Source organism: Podarcis filfolensis (genome assembly GCF_964270895.1).
Source record: "Podarcis filfolensis genome assembly, chromosome: 6".
Classification (NCBI taxonomy): domain Eukaryota; kingdom Metazoa; phylum Chordata; class Lepidosauria; order Squamata; family Lacertidae; genus Podarcis; species Podarcis filfolensis.
Genome location: NC_139609.1, coordinates 397,977 through 424,080, shown reverse-complemented (window position 1 = coordinate 424,080; position 26,104 = coordinate 397,977). Strand labels below are relative to the sequence as shown.

At 47.4% G+C, this 26,104-nt stretch overlaps 1 long non-coding RNA gene across 1 annotated transcript in view; it reads left to right on the top strand.

Moving 5' to 3' along the window:
- The window catches only part of LOC310765895, a 74,848-nt gene that overhangs the window by 11,285 nt on the left and 37,459 nt on the right, over nucleotides 1-26,104 (top strand). The window contains exon 2 of the long non-coding RNA XR_014549854.1: nucleotides 4,342-4,371. This is a non-coding gene — a long non-coding RNA (uncharacterized lncRNA). The remainder of the gene's footprint in view (nucleotides 1-4,341; nucleotides 4,372-26,104) is intronic.

The following is a 26,104-nucleotide window of genomic DNA, read 5'->3' as shown; positions in this document are numbered from 1 at the left end:
CTCTCTGCCCCACCCCTCACCTGCTCTGCACACAGTGAGGATAATACTGAACATCTAGCTCACTGGGTTCTTGTAAAAATTACCAAGGTAATGGATGAAGTGCATTGAATAAAATGCTATATTATGCTGGAACTACCTGCTATCAAGACAAATCACACATGGACAGACAATCCACCATTTTTTCTTCCCCCTGACTTTGAATAGGATAAATTGTGTATTTGGGTTCAGTCTGCAACGTTTCTGAGTAACAAGTTGTTCTGGCCTTCTTTTTCACCTCCCTGATGGTGGGAAAGGGGGCAGTAGGGGAGGAAGGGCTATGGAGATCTCATGAGCACATCAGATGCATAAGGGAGAAGGGCCATCAGCTCTGCCTCCAACAAGATGTGTCCTGTCCCCAAACCTTTATTTACTTGATTTCTCTGTTGGTTTACACATACATGCTCCCAGGTTCCGCCCCTGAGAATATCTTCTCATTGTTTCCGCCCTCATCTTGCTTTCTCATTTCCACCTCCCATTCCCTGGCCCTGCTCCATTCACCAGCCTCTATCTGGCTGTCCAATCCCCACATCTTATTATTCTCTTGCAGGGGATAAGAAGTGTAAGGGGACGTGGGTGGCGCTGTGGTCTAAACCACTGAGCCTCTTGGGCTCGCTGATCAGAAGGTTGGTGGTTTGAATCTGCTTGATGGGGTGAGCTCCCGTTGTTTTCCCCCAGCTCCTGCCAACCTAGCAGTTCGAAAGCACATCAGTGTAAGTAGATAAATAAGTACCATTGCAGTGGGAAGGTAAATGGTGTTTCCGTGCGCTCTGGCTTTTGTCACGGTCCTCTGTGCTCCAGTGGTGGTTTAGACCTGCTGGCCACATGATCCGGAAAGCTGTCTGTGGACAAACGCCAGCTCCCTTGGTCTGAAAAGCGAGATGAGCACCACACCCCATAATTGCCGTTGACTAGACATACCCGTACGGGGTCCTTTACCTTTTACTTTTTACCTCAGTTTAGTTTTCCACATCAAGCCAAGCTGTGTGCATAGGATCCCCTGCTCCTGACTGCCAAGATTTAGAGGTAGTGTGGTTAACCTGTGTGACCCTCCTCATATTGTTGGACTACAACTCCTATCATCCCTGGGTCATGTCTAGGGCTCTGACTCCTTGTGCTCAGGTCATGGATTCAGAAGATATGTCAGACTTGGAGCAGAATGTGCCCTTTGAGCCAGTTTGACATGCCTGCCTCCTCAGGAATCCCAGCACCAGAGGAGCCCATGATGGCAGCCCTTGTGCTGTCAGATGAAGTTCATGGACTTCCACTTCCTCTGCTCCACTGGGCCAGTGGCTCTGAAACAGGCTGGATCGCCTTAAGAATTGGACTCATCAGAATTGGGGCTAGCTGCTCAAAGGAAGCTGTCAACCTATTTAAGAGGCTCATCCACACCTCGGATGTGTCTCCCTAAGTGTGCTGCCTGTCAGCTGTGGGCTTCCCCTACTTGCTTAAAATTGTGCTACTCCTTTGGCTTCAGCTTTCTGTAAGGAGCATCTGCTTCAGTTTCCATGCCTATCTAGGGGGGATGTTAAATGCTCTCGTGCAGCAGTGTCAATTAAAGAGACATCTGGCACGTAAATTCAAATTGCTATTGTTAAAATTAGCACTTTAATTAAGAAGCTTGAACTTTATTATGATCATTTAGCAAGTAGATTGCTACTGAAATTTCCAGCACATGTTACTACATTTTAATCTTTAGCGATACTTAATTCAGTTGAATTTAATGGAATCAATTTACACTGGAATATTTGGACAGAACTGCTTTGGAAAATCATACCTAGGGCTGAGGAAATAACTTTGCTTTCCCTTTTTTAACATTCTGGTCAACTCCGGGACTCATTATGGTGTCACAAGCTCCAAGTGGAATATTTCTAACAGATCTGAAGGTCTTGATGCTGATTATTATCTGATTTTATTAAGCAGATCCAAAAAAATGTTTCCCTTCAGGCTCTTTCTGTACTACTTTGCTACCACCCAACCAGGGGAAAGTGTTTCCTAGAGACCTGAACGCATCATGCCAAATCAAATTACAAGTTCTATGGCTTTTGTTATACAGTTACAGCTAAATATTTCTGGCAGGCAGAAGTGCCCTTTCCTTATGGGAAGCGGGAGGGGCTGTAGCTCCTTGGAAGAGCCTCTGCTTTGCATGCTGAGGAAGCTTTGGATCCACCCTGGACATCTCCAAGCAGTGCTGGGGGAAATGGTCGCCTGCAGTGCTGGAGAGATGCTGCCCCTCAGTGCAGGCCATACTGAGCTAGGCAGACAACAGCTTCCTAAATTTATATTTTTCATATCTTATTTGAAGGCGGAGAGGGTGAGGGCAAGATGTTTTTTAAAAATAAAGTTTCAGATAACTTATTGGTCCCATTCACACACAACAGTAAATATTTTGCTTTATAGTACATCAGAGCTGGGAACTCATAATTTATTTCACTCAAGCAAACTGCAGTTGGGAAGTCAAGAACAAACATTGGCTTTACCTTGTGGCTTGTTAGGAACAAAACAAATCACTGAAATGTTTTTGGATATAAGGTTAGGCCAGGAATCATTGTTTATTGCTCCCACCTGCATTGCAGCAAGAGCATAGAGGGAGCCACGTGTGTGTTTGTGGTACACCATTAAGCATGGAAACAGCTGGGAATCCTCCAGGCAAGCAGATTTTGAGTCGTGCTTGAGATTCCCAGAGGGACAGGGTGGATGGTGTACGGGCACAAGCAGGTCCAGTTGTGGAGCAAAATGCTGACTAGATACAGGACTGTCAGGTCCCTGGAGGGAGAGTATTGCAAGAGTCTCAGCACCAGCTTAAATCTTAAATCCCTCCTCGTCTGACTTCCCCTCTGTTATGTACTGAGCTTGAATCCTAGAAAAATAGGCTGGTAGGATCCTAGAATGCAACAACCTGATTGGCCAACAGGAGCACCCAAAAGTAGTATATTTCACTACCCACCTTGCTGCAGAGGGAAGTCTTAAAAGGAGCATACTCAGGCCTGGGTATGGGTGTAGCCAGGGCAGGGCTGGGGGAGAGCTCCCCCCCAATCAAGTAAGTAAATAAAAATACTTAACTAAAAGTAGAAATTGTAGAAAGATTTTGACAGATTTTCCTGAGCACTTGGGTGTGGGGAGCTCCAAGCTGGCAGCATTCTTGGCTCTCCATGGTGGGTGATGGCACCATTGGTGGGATTTGGCTGACCCTCTGCCCCACTGCCCCAAGGCTGCTGCGCATGTGGTACCCAATGTCTGAAAGGGGCCTAATGAATTGGGGACCTTGTTCAGAGTCAGAATCAAGGAGATCTCTACACCAAGAAAGAGTTCCAGAGTAAACTGTCTTTAGACTTGTTAGCAAAACAGTTGTAAATTCAAATCAACACATTACTGTTAAACAACTAGGAATGCAGTTCAGCTTTTTTAAGGTTCTTGCTTGTTAATTCATGCAAGTCCTTCAATCTGCTTGCTCACTATGTGAAAATTCACTAATCAAAAAATAAAGAATCATGCCCCGACCTCACTATACACTTTGCACAATCAGATATCCAAACAGCCAGTTTGCCCACTTCCTTCCTTCCTTGCTTGCTTGCTTGAGCTTTGCTGGTTTGCAGCAGCCATATTAGGGCAGAAACCATGTAGGGCTGGGAGAGAGATCCGACAAATCAGCTTTTCCTTTATCTCTCTTTTGCTGGTTGGCTGCAGCTATTTCAAGAAGAAACCATGGAGGGAGGCAGGAGAGAGATTGGACAAATCATGGATTAGAAATGTTCCCGTAGGAATCATAGAAATAGTTGACTCTTTGTGTGAATGCTGGACTAATGAACAATTTCCAAGGAACGCATTGTGTTAGGGTAGTGGGACCATGGGCAGAGTCCAAGTACTATTCTCCCTCTGGTCCCAGAGAGCCATTTGGATAAGAAAGTTCATTAGGTAAACATTTTGCAGCTTTAGCTGCACAAGTACCTTTTGCACTTGCTACAGTTCTCTGAAAAAAGCAGACACTTTGCAAATGCAAACCACCACATAATATTTTATATACATTGAACATATATCCTTTACATAAGTTTGCACTGAAATCAAGGAGACAAACTAATAATGAGTTTCTATTGAAATCAATAGCATGTAATGCCGCCAGCTTCATTTCTATCCAATTGTTTATATACTATATTTATTAATAATATATATATAATATAAATTCATATGTTTACATATGTTTATATACTACATAATTTTGTTTATATACTAATTTACTAATACTATAGTGTACTTCTGATAATTTTGGAATAATGGATCTCTAATAGCTACTCTTTTTCTTTCTAGTTAACGGTCTACTGACAATTGGATTAGCAGGTAAGAGGTCTAATCTGCATGTTTCTGTTTGCTCTTGTTCCTGATGTCTCTTTTATAAAGGAAACTTTCAAACTGTTGATTTCTGGTGCCTTCACTGGGCTTTTTTGATTATGTGCTGAATTAAAGAAAGATGGCAAACTGATTATATTTCAGGGTGGCAAGCTTGAAGCTTTTACATACAAACTCGAAATGTGTGCAAGAGCTGCTTTAGAAACACAATTTCCCCCCTACCTGGAGAGGTAGCATGTGTGAAGTCTGGTATGAAGTGCTCTTTATTTTTTCTATGAGTGCTGTGACTGGGAATTTGACATGTACCGTATTTTTCGCCCCATAGGACGCACCGGCCCATAGGACGCACCAAGTTTTTTGGGGGGGAAATAAAGAAAAAAAAATTATTTCCCCCCCAGGCGCTTGTGGGGCCGGCAGCGGGGAGACGCACTGTGCCTCCCAGCTGTCCCCAGAGCTTGCGGGGCAGGCAGCGGGGAGAAGCGCTCTTCTCCCCGCCGCCCGCCTGCAGACCAGGTCCAGGGACAGCGGGAAGACGCGCTGCGCCTCCCCGCTGTCCCCGGAGCTTGCCGGGCAGGCAGCGGGGAGAAGCGCTCTTCTCCCCGCTGCCCGCCTGCAGACCAGGTCCGGGGACAGCGGGAAGACGCACTGCGCCTCCCAGCTGTCCCCGGAGCTTGCGGGGCAGGCAGCGGGGAGAAGCTCTCTTCTCCCCACCGCCCGCCTGCAGAACAGGTCCGGGGACAGCGGGAAGACGTGCTGCGCCTCCCAGCTGTCCCCGGAGCTTGCCGGGCAGGCAGCGGGGAGAAGCGCTCTTCTCCCCGCCGCCCGCCTGCAGTCCAGGTCCGGGGACAGCGGGAAGACGTGCTGCGCCTCCCAGCTGTCCCCGGAGCTTGCCGGGCAGGCAGCGGGGAGAAGCGCTCTTCTCCCCGCCGCCCGCCTGCAGTCCAGGTCCGGGGACAGCGGGAAGACGCGCTGCGCCTCCCAGCTGTCCCCGGAGCTTGCGGGGCTGGCGGTGGGGAGAAGCGCTCTTCTCCCCGCCGCCCGCCTGCAGTCCAGGTCCGCGGACAGCAGGAAGACGCGCTGCGCCTCCCCGCTGTCCCCGGAGCTTGCGGGGCTGGCGGCGGGGAGAAGCTCTGAATAACTCAGAGAAGCTATGAACTATGTCGAGCAGGGCACCCAAGATGGACAGGTCATAGTGGAGAGTTTTGACCAAACGTGATCCACCTGGAGGAGGAACCGGCAAGCCACTCCAGTATCCCTGCCAAGAAAACTCAATGGACAAAGACAACAGACATATAAAAGTTATGACGCTGGAAGATGAGCCCCTCAGGTCGGAAGGCGTCCAACATGCTACTGGGGAAGAGCGGAGGACAAGTACAAGTAGATTCAGAGCTGATGAAGCCGCTGGGCCAAAGCCGAAAGGACGCTCAGTTGAGGATATGCCTGGAAGCGAAAGGAAAGTCCAATGTTGTAAAGAAAAATATTGCATAGGAACCTGGAATGTAAGAACCATGAACCTTGGTAAGTTGGATGTGGTCAAAAATGAGATGGCAAGAATAAATATTGACATCCTGGGCATCAGTGAACTAAAATGGAGAGGAATGGGCGAATTCAGTTCGGATGACCATCATATCTACTACTGTGGGCAAGAATCCCATAAAAGAAATGGAGCGGCCCTCATAGTTAACAAAAGAGTGGCGAGAGCTGTACTGGGATGCAATCTCAAAAATGATAGAATGATCTCGATACGAATCCAAGGCAGACCTTTTAACATCACAGTAATCCAAGTTTATGCACCAACTACTGGAGCTGAAGAAACTGAAATTGACCAATTCTATGAAGACTTACAACACCTTATAGAAGTGACACCAAAGAAGGATGTTCTTTTCATCATAGGGGATTGGAATGCTAAAGTAGGGAATCAAGAGATAAAAGGAACAACTGGCGAGTTTGGCCTTGGAGATCAAAACGAAGCAGGGCAAAGGCTAATAGAGTTCTGTCAAGAGAACAAGCTGGTCATCACAAACAATCTTTTCCAACAAGACAAGAGACGACTCTACACATGGACATCACCAGATGGGCAGCATCGAAATCAGATTGATTATATTCTCTGCAGCCAAAGATGGTGAAGCTCTATACAGTCAGCAAAAACAAGACCTGGAGCTGACTGTGGCTCAGATCATCAGCTTCTTATAGAAAAATTCAGGCTTAAACTGAAGAAAGTAGGAAAAACCACTGGGCCGGTAAGATGCAATCTAAATCAAATCCCTTATGAATACACAGTGGAAGTGAGGAACAGGTTTAAGGATTTAGATTTGGTGCCTGAAGAACTATGGATGGAGGCTTGTAACATTATACAGGAGGCAGCAACGAAAACCATCCCAATGAAAAGGAAATGCAAGAAAGCAAAGTGGCTGTCCAACGAGGCCTTACAAATAGCGGGGGAGAGAAGGCAAGCAAAATGCTAGGGAGATAGTGAAAGATACAGGAAATTGAATGCAGATTTCCAAAAAATAGCAAGGAGAGACAAGAAGGCCTTCTTAAATGAGCAATGCAAAGAAATAGAGGAAAACAATAGAATGGGAAAAACCAGAGATCTTTTCAAGAAAATTGGAGATATGAAAGGAACATTTCATACAAAGAATACCATAATAAAAGACAAAAGTGGAAAGGACCTAACAGAAGCAGAAGACATCAAGAAGAGGCAGCAAGAATACACAGAGGAACTATACCAGAAAGAAATGGATGTCTCGTATACCCCAGGTAGTGTGGTTGCTGACCTTGAGCCAGACATCTTGGAGAGTGAAGTCAAATGGGCCTTAGAAAGCACTGCTAATAACAAGGCCAGTGGAAGTGATGATATCCCAGCTGAACTATTTAAAATTTTAAAAGATGATGCTGTTAAGGTGCTACACTCAATATGCCAGCAAGTTTGGAAAACTCAGCAGTGGCCAGAGGATTGGAGAAGATCAGTCTACATCCCAATCCCAAAGAAGGGCAGTGCCAAAGAATGCTCCAACTACCACAGAACTGTACTCATTTCACACCCTAGCAAGGTTATGCTTAAAATTCTACAAGGTAGGCTCAAGCAGTATGTGGACCGAGAACTCCCAGAAGTGCAAGCTGGATTTAGAAGAGGCAGAGGAACCAGAGACCAAATTGCAAACATGCGCTGTATTATGGAGAAAGCTAGAGAGTTCCAGAAAGACATCTACTTCTGCTTCATTGACTATGCAAAAGCCTTTGACTGTGTCGACCACAGCAAACTATGGCAAGTTCTTAAAGAAATGGGAGTGCCTGATCACCTCATCTGTCTCCTGAGAAATCTCTATGTGGGACAAGAAGCTACAGTTAGAACTGGATATGGAACAACTGATTGGTTCAAAATTGGGAAAGGAGTACAAGGCTGTATATTGTCTCCCTGCTTATTTAACTTATATGCAGAATTCATCATGCGAAAGGCTGGGCTGGATGAATCCCTAGCCGGAATTAAGATTGCCAGAAGAAATATCAACAGCCTCAGATATGCAGATGACACAACCTTGATGGCAGAAATTGAGGAGGAATTAAAGAACCTTTTAATGAGGGTGAAAGAGGAGAGCGCAAAATATGGTTTGAAGCTCAACATCAAAAAAACAAAGATCATGGCCACTGGTCCCATCACCTCCTGGCAAATAGAAGGGGAAGAAATGGAGGCAGTGAGAGGTTTTACTTTCTTGGGCTCCATGATCACTGCAGATGGTGACAGCAGCCACGAAATTAAAAGACCCCTGCTTTTTGGGAGAAAAGCAATGACAAACCTAGACAGCATCTTAAAAAGCAGAGACATCACCTTGTCAACAAAGGTCCATACAGTTAAAGCTATGGTTTTCCCAGTAGTGATGTATGGAAGTGAGAGCTGGACCATAAAGAAGGCTGATCGCCGAAGAATTGATGCTTTTGAATTATGGTGCTGGAGGAGACTCTTGAGAGTCCCATGGACTGCAAGAAGATCAAACCTATCCATTCTTAAGGAAATCAGCCCTGAGTGTTCACTGGAAGGACAGATCCTGAAGCTGAGACTCCAATACTTTGGCCACCTCATGAGAAGAGAAGTCTCCCTGGAAAAGACCCTGTTGTTGGGAAAGATGGAGGGCACAAGGAGAAGGGGACGACAGAGGACGAGATGGTTGGACAGTGTTGTCGAAGCTACCAGCATGAGTTTGACTAAACTGCGGGAGGCAGTGGAAGACAGAAGTGCCTGGCGTGCTTTGGTCCAGGGGGCCACGAAGAGTCGGACACAACTGACTTGAGGGGGGAGGGGAAAAAACACCTCCCTTTCATTATGTGATTTAACAAGAATCCCCTCCCCAAATGAGTCAGGAACTAAGGACTTAAGCTGTGGATTTAAGGCTGTGTGGAGATAAACTTTCGAACCAAAGCAATGTTTCAAGATGAAGCTGGAAAGCTAAGAGTTTTGGAATGACGCAGTTAAAAATGCCGTCGCCATTTTGGGAGGCATTGTTGGAGCTCTTAGGTCTGGGAGGAGAAAGAGAGAAATAGAGTTGTTTACATACGTCTCGGTGGGACTTAAGAGCGACAAATGCCAAATTTATGATGGGAAGAGCGATGTTATCTACGAAGGAGATATATGGAAACCATCTGGACTTAGTGGAGGAACGGGAAATCCACACAGGATTATTATTTTGCTTATTGGCTTAAGAGACTAACAGAAGAGATCGTAAAGGAAAAATAGAAATTATATGAACAAGATATGATGTGGAAACACCAAGATAAGACTGAATAGAATTATGAATTTTCTTTGGACTGATTGGGACTGATTTGGACATTAACGCAGTAATAAGAAGATGATCTGAATCCCCCTTTGGATCTTGAAGTATGGGTTCCCCCAACAAAATTTAAAAAATTGGCTTTGTAATTTGGAATTTATGTGATGTGATTTAATTTGATGTGATTGGCCAGTTAATAAAAATTATTTTAAAAAAAAAGAAGAGTCGGACACAACTAAACGACTAAACAACAACAACAGCAACATGTAGGCCATTAAATCTGCCTAGAGAAGTAACTGTGATAATTATCATAGCCGCTTACATTCCACCTGATGCTAATGTCAGAGCAGCATTTTCTAAACTATATGACGTTATACCTTTGTTGTTGTTGTCATACCTAAGACGTCATACCTAGGCAGCAGCAAATCCATCCAGAGGGCGTTCTTGTTGTGGCAGGGGATTTCAATCAGGCCTGCCTGAAGACAGTTTTTCCTAAGTTTGAACAGTATGTGAATCTTGCCACTAGAGGGAAGAATATTTTGGACTGTGTGTATTCCAATCTGAAGCAGGCATACAGGGCAATTTCCCTCCCTCACGTAGGTTCATCTGACCATTCTTCACTTTTTTATGTCCAAAGTATATCTCTCTTAGGAGAAGAATTCAGCCAGTTATAAAAAACAGAATCTGGCCAGAGGGCGCTTTCAGTCAGCTCTAGGATTGTTTTGAAAGTACTGATTGGAGCGTGTTTGAACATCAAAATCTGCACAAATACACAGACGCTGTACTTTCTTACGTTAAAGTGTGCACTGATAATGTAACAATGGAGAGGTGCATTAGAGTCTATGGGAACTGCAAACCTGAAGTAAGGTTGGGATACTGAAAGCTCGGGATACTGCCTTCAAGGCAGGGAACATAGATATATACAGAGGGGCAAGAACAAAGCTCAGGAAAGGCATTAAGGCGGCAAAACAACAATATAAGCTTAAGGTGGAGAATTGCCTAGCCGTTAACAACACGAAACAAGTGTGGCAGGGACTGCAGCATCTAACCAACTATAAGGGCAATACGAGGAACACGGTTAAGGCCGATGATTTGTTGGCAGAGGAGCTGAACATATTCTTCGCCCACTATGAGGTAAAAAGATCAGGTATCATAGCTCCTGCCGCCAGCCTACAAACTCTCAGCCACTTATTCTATATGACCATCAAGTGAAAGCTGCATTGAGGGCGGTGAATCCCAGTAAAGCTGCTGGTCCAGATGGGGTGCTGGGGATAGTGGTAAAAAATTGTGCCAATCAGCTAGCAGGGGTCCTGACAAGGATTTTTAACATCTCTCTGCAAACGGCTTGTGTTCCATCATGTTTGAAAGCAGCCACCATTGTCCCAGTCCCAAAGAAAACAGCAACTAACTGCCTAAATGACTACAGACCTATTGCATTGACACCTGTAGTGATGAAATGCTTCGAGAGATTAGTCCTTCAACACCTTAGGACATGTTTTCCACTGGATTTTGATAAACATCAGTTCACCAATAGGAGTAACAGGTCAACAGATGAAGCCTTTCACCTTGCAGCGAGTCATCTGGAGAGACTGGGGAATTATGTTAGAATTTCATGTTAGAATGTTGTTTATTGATTAAAGCTTGGCTTTTAATACCATCCTTCCAGACATTCTTATCAAAAGCTGATGGAACTAGACCTTTCTTCTACCATCTGTGACTCGATTAAAGACTTATTGAGGGATCGGACACAAACAGTGAGGATTGGGCCTGTTGCATCTACCTACCTGAAGCTCAGCACTGGCACCCCACAGGGATGTGTGCCAAGTCCCTACCTCTACTTGTTGTATACATATGACTGTATTTAATCTGATCCACCCACTGTAATTATTAAGTTTGCAGATGATACTACCATAATGGGTCTAATTACAGGTGGAGATGAATCAGCGTACGGGGGGAGGTTCAAAAAGTATCTGCATCCAGGTCAGCAACCTTTTCCAGCCGTGGTCTGGTCCACCGTCCATCAGACCATGTGGTGGGCCGGACTATATTTTGAAAAAAAAAAAACAAAAACAATTTCCTATGCCCCACAAATAATCCAGAGATGCATGTTAAATAAAGCACACATTCTACTCATGTAAAAACACCAGGCAGGCCCCACAAACAACCCAGGGATGCATTTTAAATAAAAGGACACATTCTACTCATGTAAAAACACGCTGATTCCCCAACCGTCCGCGGGCCGGATTGAGAAGGTGATTGGGCCGCATCCGGCCCTCGGACCTTAGGTTGCCTGATCTACCCTGGCAGGCAGCAATCTTGGACGGCTTTGGCGTGTAGTGATTGTGGAGCTTCTCTTGAATTGTGTCCCACGGTGCTGCCTGGACTGCTTCAGGTGTAAGCAATGCTCGGGCTGTCTCAAACACCTCAGGCCCACAGAGGCTGAGGAATAGGCCCCGCTTCCGCTCCTGTGATACTTCTGTCAGCTCATTGGCTTGGAGGTAGCAGTCGAACCGAGCGAGGTAGGTGTCCCATGATTCAGAGGCTGGCGCAATCAGCAGTAGAGGCACAAGTGAAGCCATGATTCCGATGCCCGCGTGGAGGGCGATGGATGGAACACAGTGCTCCAGCCAGAGCAGTCAGTTCTGAATTGGTTCTGTTCAGTGATTTGGCTCAGTGATTCCGCTCAGTGATTCAGCTCAGTTCAGAGGGTGGCCGCATCTGGCTGTGCTCTGATGTCCATCGATCCCATCCTCGTCGCCAGTGTTAAGCTGTGGGTGAACATATCAGAGGACACAATGATTCTTCAAACAGCTCTTGTTTATTCAGAGGCCAGAACAGAACTGAGCTGAAGGGTTCAGTCAGCCTGCTTATATAGAGCTCCAGTACACATAATTGTAACAACTTTCTAAAACTATCCAATCACTGAACATCACTTTCGATCCCTTATTTGCATAACTATCTACAGTATCCCCCTGCTGGCCCAGGGTGAGAACTTCAGTGCATAACATACCCCATGGTGCTTAGAGAATAACTTGCACCTAAATATTAGCAAGACAAAGGAGATGGTGTTGGACTTTTGGAGGAAGAGAGGGGAACTAGCCATGTTGTATATCGGGGGGGGGGGAGGGGTTGTGTGGAGAGAGTCTCTTCCTTTAAATTCCTGGGAGTTTACCTTAGTGAAGACCTCACTTGGAAAAACAATATAACACAGGCGGTTAGGAAGGCCCAAAAAAGACTCCATTTCTCAGGGTCCTGCAAAAGGACAATGTTAAACAACAATTGATGACCTTCTACCAGTCTACAATAAAAAGTGTCCTCTCATATTGTATCACAGTGTGGTGATACAGCCATGTACAGAAAGTCTTTACAGAGGGTGGTGAACAGCCATGATATCATGGGCTGTCACCTGGGCCCGACAGATGACTTTGCAAGCGATCGTTGCCTTAGGAGAGTGAGAAAAATTCTCAGGGACTATTCATACCCTGGCCAGCACCTCTTTAATCTTCCAGCCTCTGGCAGGAGATATAGAAGTATAATCAGTCGTACCAACAGGCTAAAAAACAGTTTCTATCCATGGGCTGATAGGCTGCTAAACGGAAAATAATATAGTGCAACTGACTTTTGGGGTTGGTGTTTTGTGCGACAAGCACACAGAGTGCAATAAGATTGAGTGTTTGTGCGGGGGGGAGGCTCGGTTAATTTCAGTGTACACAGGTTGTACATTGACAATAAAGGTATTATTATTATTATATGTAATAGAAGCATCTTCACCTCCATCGTCCAAAACCAGACACTGAGTCCTGCCGGACTTAAAGCTGTATTATGAATCAGCGGCTTTTTGCTGGCTGAAAAGCTGGCTGCTTCTTGAAAACACAGACATTTTGGATTTGGAAGGGTTCAATAACAGATTTGGCTGGCATGCATATATATGGTATGACAAGGTTAAAACCCACCAAGGTTTCAAAAACCATATTGTTAGGAAAGCATTATATAATGTTTGGATTCGGTATAAAGACTTGTTGGAAAACAAAACCCCTAGGTGGCTGTCACCAATGGAAGCTAAGGAAGTGAAAAAACTTAATATGGAATCCAAATGGCCAAAATATTGGGAAATTATAGAACATGAGGAGGGAAAAGTGAAATTGCAGAGTTATGAGAAATTGAAGTCCAAAGTAAGAGACTGGCTTCATTATTACCAGATAAATGAAGTTTTCAAACAGGACAGGAAAATTGGCTTCCAGGTGGAGAGGTCAAAATTAGAAACAGAGCTTTTGGAACCCAATACTAAGAATCTGTCAAGAATGTATAACTTGCTGTTGAAATGGAATACACAGGATGAGATGGTTAAATCAGCTATGATTAAATGGGCACAAGACATTGGTCATGACATTATGTTTGCTGACTGGGAACAGTTATGGACCACCGGTATAAAGTTTACGGCATGTAATGCCTTAAGAGAGAACATTATGAAAATGATCTATAGGTGGTACATGACCCCAGTCAAGCTTGCAAAAATTTATCATACGCCCAATAATAAATGTTGGAAATGTAAGGAAACTGAAGGTACTTTCTACCACCTTTGGTGGACGTGCCCAAGGATCAAGGTCTTCTGGGAAATGATTTATAATGAAATGAAAAAGGTGCTTAAATGCACTTTCGTGAAGAAACCAGAAGCCTTCCTCCTGGGCATGGTAGGCCAATTGGTGTCAAGGAAAGATAGGACGTTTTTTATGTATGCTACAACAGCAGCAAGAGTACTCTTAGCAAAGTATTGGAAGACACAAGAGCTACCCACATTGGAAGAATGGCAGACCAAGGTGATAGACTACATGGGACTGGCTGAGATGACTGGCAGAATCCGTGACCAAGGGAAAGAGACGGTGGAAGAAGATTGGAAGAAATTTAAAGTTTATCTTAAGAACTGTTGTAAAATTAATGAGTGTTAAAATGTCTTGGGTAATGCAAAATAGAATTGCAGTGACAAACAATTGGATATGAGAAAAAGGATTTAAAGAAAGTGCTACAAGTAACTGAAATTAGGGGTTGCTGGAAAGATTTAAAACAGGGATGCAGAAAGGGGAGGTATGGGGAAGTCGCTGAAAGAAGGTTTAAGGAAAAAAAGGTCAAGAAATTATACGTGTTTGTATGTTTGTTTGTTTTTGTATTGTGTTGTTGTCAGGGGTTCAGGAGCAGAGGGAACGGATGGCGAGGAATCGGAAGGAGAGGTTAGCGATGATAGCCGTCCGAGATCTCTAAGTCTGTCCAGCGAATCGGAGGATTCACAGAAAGGGGCTCCCGTGGGCAGAGCTGGGGGGTTACCAAGAGGGGCACCCCAGGAAGAAGGGACCAGAGGGGATTCAGAGAGCAGCAGCTGGAAATCCGGACCAGCTACTCCACCAGAGAGCAGCAGGGGGGAGGAGTTCCAGGCACCAGCGACAGGCAGCTCTCCGGCAGCAGCCACGCCTGCGTCAGAGAGCGAGGAAACGGTAGAGAGGAGGGTCGGAGACAGCGCGCGCGCGCCAAGTTCAAATGTACCAGAGGGAGGCGCAATGAGCAGCCCGGAAAGGGAGCCAGGTCCTAAAGCCCGCCGAAGGGAGGGGGAGGAATCCGAAGGGTCCGCATCCGAGGCATCCAGGAAGGAAGGAACCCCGGGGGGTGGTAGGACCCAGAGGCGAAAGGAGAGACGCAAAAGGTGGAGCAAGGCTAGGGTCTTGAACTGGTGTACAGGAGGCGGAGATTCAGATGGGACTTCGCCGATCTAGGGAATAGACGTAGAGACGCACGCTAAGATGTGGAAATGGAAATTATACTTCAATAAAGACTTTATTCCGTTCTACCGGCTAGCGTTGGTCCTTTGTGAGCCGGGACCTAGAGGCAGTCTCTGACAGTAAGTCCCATCTCCCAGAAGTTTTCATCAGTTCTCTTTGACTCAAGCGGCGTGTGGGGAGCGAAGCAGGGAGGAAAGAGGACTGGTGCCTTTGGAGCTCACAAAAGTCAAGCGACATGTCTACTGAAGAGCAAATTGCTTCCCTGCGAGAAGCGGTAACGCAGCTCAGCGCAGAGATAATCGCCTCCAGGAAAAGAGAGGATGAAGCGGCTGCTGCATGCCGAGATCTCCAAGCCAGGTTGGAAGTGCTTGCTAAGCAGGCACAAACGGGTTCCAGATCCGAGGGAATCGGGTTGGGAAGGACTGGAGGCAGCATTGTATCTCACTTTGATGGGAATTTGCAGCAGTACCCCAATTTCCGAGCAGACGTGCAGTTTGCGCTGAAACTGCTGGAGAAAGAGTTTAGAGATGAGCAAGAAAAAGTGGGGTTTATCTTGTCTCATTTGCATGGAGACGCGAAAGCATGTCTGCGCAATCTGTGGAGAGATATGGACCCAGCGCTCCAGAGTTCAGCTGCATTCATTAAAGCGATGGATTCTTGCTTTCTATCGAAAATAGACATTGACATTGCCCGTAAGGACATATTTGAGCTGAGACAAGGGAAAGCCAGCGTGAGGCAGTATCACTCCCGCTTTTTTGCATTGGTCAATGCCTTGGGGTGGGACAAGGATTCCCCCCCCGTTAGAGATCTTTATTGGGAAGGATTGAACCCCCAAATCAAGGATGAGATAGCGCGGGGGGAGAGACCCAAAAGCACCCAGGAGGTGGTGGACAGATCGCTTGCAGTGGGGGTGAGGCTGGAGGACCGCCCTTGGGACAGAGGAGAAGGGCGTTGGGGACGCACACCAGCCAGAGTGCCCTCCCTCTTGCCCAGGGATGTCGCGCGTGCGCAATCAACGCCTCCGCAAGCAGGGGGGGAGGAGCCAATGGAGATCGGCGGTGCTAGAGCTCAATCAGCCACCAGAGCCTTAACACCGGGAGCAGTCAAAACAAAGCAGCCTAGAGGGAACAGGAAGTGTTACATCTGTGACAGTTCGAAGCACATGGCGAAAGAGTGTCCCCAGAGGCTCCACAAGCACACTGCAGCTTCAATAACAGTAATGGGAGCAACTCAGCAAAGTGAACCACGGCAGGGAAACGGAAGCACTGGGGGCCAGCCAGGCGAGTCAGTGAAGAAGTCCCCAGAGATTTTGAAGCCCACGGATCCCCTCCCGCCCAAACCAGTGGTGCAGCTCACCGCATCGCTCCAGCTGCCCAGTGGTCTCACTTTAGAAGTGCCGATTACGATTGACTCTGGCAGTAATGCGGACTTTATCGCACTGGAATTCCTTCAACAACATAACATAGCGCTACTGCCAGCCACACTGCCCCTGAACGTGGTCACAGTGGATGGCAGGGAACTGCTAGGGGGGCAGGTGGTGCAGCAGACACCACCTATGGTGATGCAAATTGGGAATCACCGAGAAGTCATCAGCTTCAACGTCACCCAATTGTCGGACACGCCCATAGTGTTGGGCATGAGTTGGCTGGATAGGCACAGCCCGGCATTAGCGTGGTACCAGCGGCAATTGACCTTCTGCTCTTCCTACTGCGCAGCGCACTGCATCCAGACCTGCCAGGAAGGAGAGGGGCGAGAGGATGCACCGCAGCTACACCTAGGCATGGTGCAAGCGGTGCCCAACAAGTACAAGGAGTTTTTGGAGGTCTTCTGCGAGAAGGAGGCGGACAAACTGCCCCCCCACAGACCCTATGACTGCAAGATTGATCTCCTGCCGGGGGCAACGCTGCCAACAGGGAAACTGTATTCCATGTCTGAGGATGAACTGCAGGAACTTAGGGAGTTCATAGACCACAATTTGAAGCGCGGGTTCATTCGGGAGTCGAAAGCTGTAGGGGGCAGCCCAGTATTCTTTGTGAAGAAGCGAGACACGCCCCAGAAGAGGCTTGTAGTTGACTTTCGAATTTTGAACTCGAAAACCAAGCCCTCGTCCTTCCCCATGCCCAAAATAGACGACCTGCTCGCGACGGTAAGGAAAGGACGCGTTTTCACCAAGTTGGATCTGCGAGGCGCGTACAACCTGATTCGTGTGCGGGAGGGCGACGAGTGGAAGACGGCCATGTTCACACCACTGGGCACCTACGAATACAGAGTTATGCCCTTCGGATTACAAAATGGCTCTCACTGTTTTCAAGCCTTTATGCATCACGTGTTGGCGGGACTCCTTTACAAGAAATGCGTATGCTTCCTGGACGACATCCTGATATTTTCTGAGTCGCGAGAAGCGCACGAGAGGGATGTCAGGGAAGTTCTGCGGAGACTAAAGGAGCACAGGCTGTACGCCAAGCTGGAGAAGTGCCAGTTCGACGTGACGGAGGTGGATTTCCTGGGCTATAAACTGTCGGACAAGGGGCTCGCCATGGACAGCGCCAAGGTTCGCTCAGTATTGGACTGGAAAAGCCCGCGCAATAGGAAGGAAGTCCAGCGGTTTGTCGGCTTTGCCAACTTTTATCGCAAGTTCATCAAGGGGTTCGCTATGCAAACGGCGGCCATCACCGACACGCTCAGCTCCAAGAAGAAGAAGTTTATCTGGACGGAGGAGGCGGAGCAGTCCTTTCAGAAACTCAAGCGTCTCTTCGCTTCCGAGGAGCAGCTGCTGCATGTAAATCCCAGCAGACCGATGAGGGTGGAGACGGACGCCTCAGACAGAGCCGTGGGAGCTGTACTGTTGCAACAAGACCAGCAGGGGGACTGGAGGCCGTGCGCCTTCTACTCAAGGAAGCTCAGCAAGTCGGAGCAGAATTACACCATCTGGGACAGGGAGTTGCTAGCCATCCATGCAGCGTTCAAAGCGTGGCGGCACTTCCTTATCGGAGCCAGGCACACAGTGCAGGTCCGCACGGACCACAAGAATCTAGAGTACTGGCGCACGGCGAGGTTCCTGAATCAGAGGCACATTAGATGGGCAGAGTTCTTCGCGGACTTCGACTTCAAGATAGAGTACATCCCGGGTGACAACAACATCATGGCGGATGCCTTGTCCAGAAAGCCGCAATACCTCGAGGAGGAGGCACCGTCGGCAGCCAAGCACATTTTCGCACCGGAAGCGTGGGCTTGCGCCTCGGCGACCGTGGATCTGGACGCCGTACGTCGAGCGTTGCGGGAGGACCCCTTCGCGCTAGCCAAGATGGAGGAGGTGCACAAGGGCACGGTGAGGGACGACGAGTTCCAGATCAGAGACGGTTTGCTCATCCGCAAGGGAGCACTCTACGTGCCGGGGAATGACCTCCGCGCGAGGGTGCTGCAGCAGCTACACGACGCCCCCACTGCCGGGCACTTTGGCAGAGAAAAGACTGTAGAACTAGTGACCAGAGACTTTTGGTGGCCCAAGATGCGGGGGGAAGTAGCGGATTACGTCTCGAGATGCGACACCTGCCAAAGGGCCAAGTCAGTGCACAAACCGCCGGCGGGATTGCTGGAACCGTTGCAGACGCCGTCTGAGCCGTGGGAACGGGTGGCCCTGGACTTTGTCACGGATCTGCCCGGTTCGAGGGGAAAGACGGCAGTGCTTGTGGTGGTGGACATGTTTACCAAGATGGCACACTTCATTCCGTGTGCGAAGGTGGCCACGGCAGAACAGACCGCCAAACTGTTCATAGACCACGTGTTTAAGGTCCACGGTCTGCCACGATCTATTCTATCCGACCGGGGGCGGCAGTTCATCTCGAACTTCTGGCAAAAGTTGATGGGCATCCTGAACGTCAAGATCAATCTAGCGTCGGCGAGACACCCGCAGACCAACGGACAAGCGGAGAGGGTCAACGCCATCATGCAGCAGTACCTGAGATGCTACGCCAATCAGCAGCCTAACACGTGGGTGGACTACCTGCCCCTCGCAGAGTTCGCTTACAACAATACGAAGCACGTGTCGACGGGGGTGACGCCGTTCTTCGCCAACAACGGGAGGCATCCCAGAACCTTCCCAGGTTTAGAGAGAGTGGGGGAGGGGGAGCCGCAGGCAGCGGAAGAATTAGCGTCAGAGTTGCAGGAAGTCCACGAACAGCTTAGGAGGCAGTTGGAACTGGCAAAGCACGCATACAAACTGCAGGCTGACAGACACAGGAGAGTAGGGGAAGACATACAGGTGGGAGACTGGGTTTGGTTAGCAGCGCAAGCAGTGCCGACCAGATCGTTGGCCAAGAAGAAGCTAGGGCATAAGCAGCTAGGGCCTTACCAAGTCCAGGCACAGGTCAATCCAGTGGCCTTCCGGTTAGCGCTTCCGGAGGGTTCCAGAATGCATCCGGTCTTCCATAGATCGGTGCTCACGCCCTACAAAGCACCGCATAGATTTCACGAGCCAGGCACAGCACCAGATCCGCCCAGAGAAGGACCCAGGGAAAGGGGGTCGCCAAGAGGGGAGCGCATCAACGAAGTCACAGAGATTTTAGACTCGAGATGGGGGGAAGAGGGAGTAGAATACCTTCTTGCCAGAGAGGATACCCCGGCCAGCGCCAACAGTTGGGTGCCGGGCTATGCCTTGGACGAGCCTCTTCTCAAGGAAGAGTTCCATGCCATTTTCCCACACAGGCCCATGCCAGCCGAGTATTTCGATGACTGGCTCTTCACACCCACACTTTCAGGCAGCACGTTCCAGGGGTTCGACTCGGACGAGGAGACGGCACCACACATACGCTCTCCGGAAGGTTCACCCTCGGGTTCTGCCTCAGACCGCTCCTATTGGTGGGATAATCAACCAGAGGAGCAGTGGCGCAGAAAGTGGCTGGGGGGTCCCTGGCAGGCATCACCCTCAGAGGGGGACGGGGGAGAGATGGACATGGACGTGTTGGGGGAGGACGTGGGATTTGAACACGAAGGCAGGGAGATGGAAGCAGAGGAGATCGACGTCGACGAGCGCACGGAGGACGAGCCAGACCTGCCCGATGTGATGTACGACACGAGGGAAGAACTGTATCCGGCACTCACCCCTGCCACGACGGAGCACCCAGAACCCACACCGGAAGGAGGGGAGGGGGGAAGGGGGGGCTTCGAGGGGGGGATGGATGTCAGGGGTTCAGGAGCAGAGGGAACGGATGGCGAGGAATCGGAAGGAGAGGTTAGCGATGATAGCCGTCCGAGATCTCTAAGTCTGTCCAGCGAATCGGAGGATTCACAGAAAGGGGCTCCCGTGGGCAGAGCTGGGGGGTTACCAAGAGGGGCACCCCAGGAAGAAGGGACCAGAGGGGATTCAGAGAGCAGCAGCTGGAAATCCGGACCAGCTACTCCACCAGAGAGCAGCAGGGGGGAGGAGTTCCAGGCACCAGCGACAGGCAGCTCTCCGGCAGCAGCCACGCCTGCGTCAGAGAGCGAGGAAACGGTAGAGAGGAGGGTCGGAGACAGCGCGCGCGCGCCAAGTTCAAATGTACCAGAGGGAGGCGCAATGAGCAGCCCGGAAAGGGAGCCAGGTCCTAAAGCCCGCCGAAGGGAGGGGGAGGAATCCGAAGGGTCCGCATCCGAGGCATCCAGGAAGGAAGGAACCCCGGGGGGTGGTAGGACCCAGAGGCGAAAGGAGAGACGCAAAAGGTGGAGCAAGGCTAGGGTCTTGAACTGGTGTACAGGAGGCGGAGATTCAGATGGGACTTCGCCGATCTAGGGAATAGACGTAGAGACGCACGCTAAGATGTGGAAATGGAAATTATACTTCAATAAAGACTTTATTCCGTTCTACCGGCTAGCGTTGGTCCTTTGTGAGCCGGGACCTAGAGGCAGTCTCTGACAGTTGTATTGTCTTTTAATATGTGTTGAAAAACCAATAAAAAAATTATAAAAAAAGGAGATTAAAGAGAACCTCCGAAATGATGTTTTTAATTTTTTAATTTTAGTTCTTATACTTCATGTTGGATATTTTGTATCTCTCATTCTTTTTTATGGAAGCTGAAAATGTAAAACCAATAAAAATTATTTACAAAAAAAAAAAAAAAACCAGACACTGAGGTCCACCTCTGAGGGCCTTCTGCTGGTTCCCTCATTGCCAAATGTGAGGTTACAAGGAACCAGGCAGAAGGTGGGACATGGTTGGGGCAACCCAGTCAGATGGGCGGTGTCAGATGGCAATGGTGGTTGCTCGTGAGTCAGGACTCCGACCTGTCTTTTTCAGATTTTATTTTGGCGCAAAACTATTTATAGTGCAGAGCCACAAGTTCATGTCTGCCTCAATCGCTAGCAGAATCCGGGAGTGGTTGTTTCCGGGACCTCCCCCAGCATAAGAGCTTCATCACCCCCAGCCTTTTCCTTCCTTCTTTGCATTTTACACCTCTGCACAGGGTGGGTGACGGAAGGGGCGTGCTTCCCTCCTGGCCGGCTTGGCCAGGAGCGGTGCTGAGGCTCCCAGCAGCATCCTTTGGTCCTTTCCCCTTTTCCCCACTGGAGGTGGGGCTTTCCTCACCACAGGAAGAGGAACTGCTTTGCAAGATTTTCAGAGGTTCCCTGTAACCCAACTGCCCCTCTGCTTCCCTACCCTGTTCCGATGGCAAGCCCCTGACAGGCAGCATAGAAATAACAACAACAACATGCTTGACAATGAGTTATCAGGAACATGCATGTACTGTACTATCAATAAAGCTAATGAATATTTGCATATAAATTTACACTTCTAAATATTCAACAAGATAAAAAAAATCCAGACCTAGTTAATTTCTACCTTTCATTCTTAGAGAGTGCATATTTTTGAAATATCTGTGATAGATAGATGAAGCTAGATAATCTCTGTTGCAGGTAATAAAAGTATCATTTTCTACATGACTGGAAGTCCCCTCACCTATTCTTTAGTAGCTGACAACCGCTTTTTAAGTGCTGCACAGATACAATAAACAGTGGTTCCTGGGATTTAAAAGCATGGATATGCAAACATAGATTTTTAATATAATACATCTGTTAAAATCTAGTCAGATTATTTCTTGGCCTGCAGTACAGCCCAAAGCCAGGTATAATTGATGCATTGCTCCCTTTCTGCTTTTTTTTAAAAATGGATTTAAGGCATGCAGAAATACTTTGGATGAAACAAGTGGTCCAATTTATGTATTACTGAGGAATGTTTTTCCACTGCTGAGAATACAGCAATGTGAAAGGATTGCATTGGTGTTTCCCTGCCTGCCCCTCCCCCACTTCATGCAGCACTTTCATGGAGTGGCAAGTCTTACTACCACCACCAATGGCTGGTTATGGCGTGTAAGTGACATTTGCTATGGAGATTCTGTTTCCTCCACAAGACCTGCATGTGCAGGAGCCCTGCCCTCTTTTCCATCTGAGATGAGACCATGAGAAGCCTGTCCCCTGCCTATGTTACATTTGACAGGCCAGGGCAGACTGAAGCAGCCACTGCAGGTTTGCTGTGAGCCGTGGGAAGCTGGCTTGGGCTGTTCCAGAGGCCTCCGCCCTACATGCTTGAACTCTTCCCTGTCTCCAAGGCAATGGAGTGGAGGGAGAGGAAAAATCCCTGAGCACCAAGTAGGACGCCCTGTCCCAGCGCCTGCCACATCCCCGTTGGGAGCCAGGCAATGTGAGAGCCCCCAGTTCTGCTGCCTCCCCCAGAATGCCCCAATCCTCTTCTGCCTGCTCAGTTTTTCACCGATGCCCAGCAGCCCTGGTGCCAGGCAAGTGCCTAGGCTCTCAGGCAGGCAGGCAGATGGGCAGCCCTCTCTCCTCCCTCCCTCTCTTATCTTTCTCCTCCTCCTCCTTGTCCACCACCACAGCTGCTGCTTCTGCTGCCTTCCCTTCTCCCTCCCCTTGCCAGAAATGCCCAGGGAGAGTGAGTACCAGCACCCCCCCCCCAGAAAAAAAAACCACTGGTAGAAGGTGACTCCTTACTGAGGGGGACAGAGGCAGCAGTGTGCAGAGGTAGCAGGATGTCCTGGGTGCAACGATTCAAGAAGTGACAGAGAAGTTGCCAAGGCCCACTGGCCACAACTCCTCCCTTCTGATCCATGTGCATTCAAATGATACTGCCATCCCTTGATGTGTAGCAAGGAACTATGAGACTCTGGGCTGGAAGCTCAAGGACCTTGGGGCACAGATTCTTTTCTTTTTTAAAAAAATTTATTACTTTCAATGTGAAATAACAACAAAAATTACAAACATTGAATCCAAAATAATACTATTCAAACAAGAAAGAAAAAGAGAACACAAAAAAGAAGACAAAAGACAAAAGACAAAGCAGACATCTACAAATAAAACCATATCTTCATTCTAATTTAGTCATTACATACAAATACACATATTGACTTCCTTCCTTTGTTCTAAGTGTTGGCTATTTGCAGATTAGTTGCGCTGCAGAAAGGTAGCTAGGGAGACCACACATTACAAGGAACGCAAAATAACTTTAGCAAGGTTTTAATAACAAAAACAAAAACTCCTTTTACACTAAATACATCAACAAGCATGACCGACCCAACCACCAGGGTACTGAGAGAGCTAGGTGCTGACACAGCTTAATTAACACAACTTAACAGCACCTGCTATACTGCTTCACAGCTGTAAAGCTGGGTCACGTTATTTGCTCTGGCCCTTAAAGACATACACATCTTGTGGAACAATAATGAACCTTCAAATTTAAAGAGACCATTCAACACTAAGACCTCAAATTTTTTACTTTTTCTAAATTGTTGTGTCTAATGTAGATTACTTCTGTCTTCTGTCTGCGTCTGCGCAGATGCGATTTCCGGCACCATGAAAGCAAGTCACCACGCTGGGCCGGTTTAGTGCAGCGCACGGGGACTCGCTGAGCAGGTGGCTCAGTTCGGGGGCGGCTTGTGGGCTGGTTAAGCGACCCCTGTGGGCTGCTTGTGGCCCATGGACCTTAGGTTGCCTACCCCTGATTTGGATTCCCATATAAATGATTTATGAGGGTGGTGTTTGTGTACGCTCCGTCAACAGAAAACCTGACAGTATCAATTCTTTGTTTGGATGAAGTGGATCCCAAGAAAGCAACATAAATAAAATACTTAGGAGAAGTTATCAAACATGACACCATTTGCAAGTTAAGAACTCATGTACTTCCTGAGACCTTCCTTTTTCCAGTAAAATTATACTGCTGCACAGATGTCATGCGAGTCAATATTATCCCACACTGTAAAGTACAAAAAAGTAAACAAATGATATGTGGGGTTTATATGATCCCACAGCCTTTCAAACATAAACCACACATTTATTTATATGTTTAGCATGCACAAGTTGCACAGTGCAGTAATTATGAGTTGTGAACAACAGCGAAACTCACAGACCTTTCATCCACATTACTGGAGCAGCCTTTGTAAAATCACCATGTTTTACAACTGCTGAGTAGGACATGCAAAATGGTTACTTGAAGCATAGCACTGCTGTGATTTGGGATCAATTTGCCAACTGCAGAGCTGATGCTCTTGCCTTTTCTTTGTGCCAGTGGCTGCTTCCTTTGAAGTTCCATGCAAACAACTATGTGTCTAGATTCAGCCCTGGGTTAGATCAGTTAGATGAGCTCTAGACCTAGACCTAACTAGGAAGTAATGTCTTTTGAGATGTTCATACAATTGTGCACTTGTTCCGTTTCCAGCCAACATGGCAGTACCGCCATGGCCTCCACATACACTTCCAAATGCCACATTCAGTTTTATTTTAGCAAAGAATGTGTGAGCTGGCTTGTAGTCTGGCAGTCTTTCTAAATGTAAAACTGGGTCCACTGACTTAAATACGAATTGACCTTGTTATAAACCTCAAGACCCATCTAATCCAGCATCCTGTTCTTACAGTCATCAGCCAGACATGTATGGGAAGCCTGTCTAATAGTTCTGTCTAGTCTAATAGTGCAACTCTGCCAGCAACTCTGCTAGGTGTTTCCTGATCTGCTGCTTAAGATCCTTTAACTGGAGATGCTGAGGACTTCTGTACACACAAAATTTGCTCCATCACTATGATTTGATTTCTGTCAAGGGAATAAATTATGCTACAAAAGCCTTTATTTTATCATGTCCAAATCAGCTCTGAGACATAAAGTAGGCAAAATGATCCTTTTCAAAATTGGTTTATCTTTTTCAAAAAAAACAAAAAACACCGATTCTTTTAAAAATTGGTTTATGTTCTTTTGATCTGTATTTTCAAACTGTTTAGTTCAATCTCTCTCCAGCGAGAGATTGAGAAATCATTAATGCTTCCTTGTTGGTTTTAAAAGATCCTTTCTTTTTGTTCCAGGTGCACAGCAAGGGGTTATCTGCAATGAATCCCTCATGTTACAAAACCTGCCTTTGTGTGGGAAATCTTTTCAAGAGATGATGCACAAAGTGGACTCTTCAAAATGGTGCAATCTAACGGAATTTATCCTGTAAGCTTCATATCTCTCTCTCTCTCTCTCTCTCTCTCTCATGGGTTGGGTGTGTAGAGACTATGGATAACATGTGTGGCCAACCAGTAGCATGGCTACCCCAACTGGAACAGGCAGCAAGAATATGTGGCACTTCTGGACAAAGACAGGAGGAGCCAAAGGCATGACCATGGCATAATGAGACTGACTCCTTTGTGTTGCTTTTCTGGTTTCCTCATCTGGAAGAATAAAGCAAAAGCACCCAAAGGCTTAGCAGATGGAATATGCATTCCAGTGTGCCTTAGAGTGGCTCTCTATAATATTTTGAACTTGTGGCAGAACTGCCAGAAAGGGGTTGCCAGTGCCACCAGTACTTTAAAGAATACTACTACTAAATGCTCAGATCCCCAAACTAAGCAGCGCCTATTTTCCTAAACAGTTTACATAAGCGTATGTTTCATTAGGTAATTTATTCCTGTGTAAAGTGTCAGCCCTATGCTGAGAGCCCTTACCTGAGAGTAAGCCTCATTGAACTAGGTGGTACCTACTTCTGAGTAGACATGAATAGACTTGCACTCTTAGTCTTCTTATTAGAGCCTCAGTACAAGCAAAAGATCAATAGCCATTAAGCCCTCTTTTAAGGTGTCACTGAACTAGGTTTTTTAAACCTTCTCTTATGATCTGCCCTCTATGAGGCACAATATTAATCCATCGTAGCCCTTGCATGTTTCAAGCAAATCGCTCAG